General features: G+C 45.2%; 1 long non-coding RNA gene across 1 annotated transcript; it reads left to right on the top strand.

Moving 5' to 3' along the window:
* Positions 1-333: 333 nt before the first annotated feature.
* On the top strand, positions 334-1,816 carry LOC135911013 (uncharacterized). The gene is made up of 2 exons (XR_010567183.1): positions 334-442; positions 507-1,816. It is a non-coding gene; the product is annotated as an uncharacterized lncRNA (long non-coding RNA).
* The last annotated feature ends 961 nt before the right edge of the window (positions 1,817-2,777 follow it).

Here is a 2,777-nt window from a genome sequence, read left to right on the forward strand (position 1 = left end):
TATCATTATAGGTAACAAAAACAAATCTCAAAGGCTGCGCTTTTGGTGGCTGCGTGCGTTGAAAGCGATTACGAAAGCTATAATGCGTCAGAGCCGCCATGCATTGACAGTAATCTCAAAGGCTATGTTTTTCTGGCGCCGACAGCTTTAGCAGAAACTAAAAACTCGAAAATCAGATACCGAATATTCCCAGAATAAGTAAATATTTCACTGTGCAATAATAGAATATTTTAAAAAACGTATTTATGTTTGCGTAGATGCACGTGGAAGTGTTACAACCTTGGCCAGTGCCTTGGCAAAGCAGAACGCTGCAGTCATCCAATCCAATCCAAGCTCTAGCCATCGTCGCCACGCCATTTTTCTTTCTGCGATCGTTTTAAGGGCAGCGGAGCAGCGTTTGTCACCTTCCGTGCCTGCCGAAGTCTCCTGCTCAGCTACCAAGGTATGACAGCTACATCGATTTCTTTTTTAATTCGTTTGGGTATTGAAATGTGTTTTCTTCACAGGTGCCAGGATGCCTAGACTGCGGGAGAAGCCGCACGCGCGAAAAAGAGCGTCGCTGGAAACAAAGACGATATTCGAGGACTTCGGATCTCGCACCGGCAGCCAGCAGTCAACAGCTCGAGAATTCGCAACTCTAGAACTGTGCAGTGGCGCGCATACCCCGCACGCATGCATTAACATGTGCGTTCGGGCTGTCCCTGCAAACATTTGTACGCCTTGTGATGCTGGTCGCTGCACCGAGGCGACATCGGAAGTTCAGGACGGTGGTTGTGACACTACGCGCACTAAGGACAATGTGCCTTGCTTGCCTGATGGATATACTCTACGTGACGCTTCGGATGGTTCACTTCGCTGTGAGAACGGAACAGGATCCCTTAGGAGAGGTGTACGCACAAGTCAATGCGGGTTTTCTGGTAAGCAGGACCCCGGAGTCTACATTGGCTTTAGCTACCGCGGACTCTTCATCGGCGCCCTTTGATTCTCCTGGCAAACAGCTTCTCCTGGCTAATGCGCTCATGATCAGAGCTGTAGCCGTCAGTAGCGGCAAGATCGCCTGCTGATCTCTACGAAAATAAAAAGCTCCTTTTAAAAAAGTGAAGAATATATTAGTTGTTTTTATCTACAAGTTTGTTTAATATCGTGAGAATATGGTCACTACGGCCACGGCGGGGACATTGTAAACGAGAGTACGCATTCGATGGCCAAGTGAGTTTTAATAATTGTAAGAACGCACTACGCCACGAGAAAGAGCTATTGTTTAAAGAAAGTGAAGAATATATTGTTTGTTCTTCACTAATAGTTCGTTTAGCCACGTCAGAATGTGGAGACATTGGGAACGAGAGTACGCATTTGACGGCAAGTTGACTTACGAGAACGTACTACGTCGCGAATAACATTTAAGCTGCAATACCATTAAGCATGTCCGTGTGGCATCCCGCGAATGACATTAAAGTTTAAGGCATTAGCCAGTTAATGTCATTTTTTGTGCCCGTGTCGCAGAGTGCTAGTGAAGTGATGTAGTCAAGATTAATTCCTTCATGTCATTTCTGTTGCTTTCGCTGCTTAATAATGCTAATTGATGTATTTTTGCTCTTTCTTTTTATTCCATGCTGCAAACTCAAATGTCAAAGCAGGGTGGGCAATAAGTATTTTTGTTCTGCTGTTCTCTACCTTGTTGTTGTGCTATTGAAATTGCAAGTTTTCTTCTTTATCCGTGTATTTATTTGTTCTTTGAACAGTACGCATATATCTGCTTATTGGTCTTTTTATGTATATGTATAAGGTGACAATAAACGTTTAATTGTATTTGGAAGTTGGTGTAAGTTCATTTCTCGTTTATTTAAAACAAGAATGCATTCAAGCATTAGACCAATGTAATATATATAATGGTCCGGTGCTTGAATGTGTCCCGGCCACTATTGTTGCTTCAAGGCATGTGTATATCTGGAATATCCCCGGGAAGACACACACACACACACACACACACACACACACACACATATATATATGTATGTATGTATGAATAAATATATATATATATGAATATATATATTTATATATACATATATATATATATATATATATATATCCTGAACGTCCCCTGAATGTCCATGCTGGATGTCCGCGTCGGACGTACTACGGATGCCAAAGCGATTACCTTTGGATTTCCCAGGGACGTCCCTCGGACGTACGTCGGACATTCATGGATATCCCACGGACATCCCGAATATCCAGAAAGGACGTCCGTCGGACGTCGCCCGGATATCCGTGGTTACTTGGGACTCTTTCCCGTTCACGAGGAGGTCTCGCATGTAAGGCTCGAGAAGCTTCATTGTCTCGTCAGTGCTGCATAATGACAAAAACACGACTTTTGTTTTTGTTTCCGGACACTGCGCCGAAAAGTGACCCGGCTTCTGGCACGTATAACACACGCGCGCTTGCCTCGTCTCGAACCGCTTTCTGCGTTTGGCTTCGGTTGCCGCCGTCTCCTTAGGTTCGGTCGGACTGCTTTCACTCGCATCCGCACTACTTGTGTTCCCCCTTGCTCTCATGGGTGTGAACTTCGGCCTCTCAAACTTGGAGCCAAATTCACCCTTTTGACCGTCCTTATAGCTCCTCGAGCCCGACGCGTCACAAACTCTTCGGCTAGCTCAGCGGCTCTAGCCACCGTACTAACGTCTGGCCTATCCAAGACCCAGTACCGCACGTTCTCAGGTAACCGACTATAAAACTGTTCTAGCCCGAAACACTGCAGAACTTTCTCGTGGTCACCA

The sequence above is a fragment of the Dermacentor albipictus genome, chromosome 1, assembly GCF_038994185.2.
Source record: "Dermacentor albipictus isolate Rhodes 1998 colony chromosome 1, USDA_Dalb.pri_finalv2, whole genome shotgun sequence".
In the NCBI taxonomy this organism is placed as follows: Eukaryota; Metazoa; Arthropoda; class Arachnida; order Ixodida; family Ixodidae; genus Dermacentor; species Dermacentor albipictus.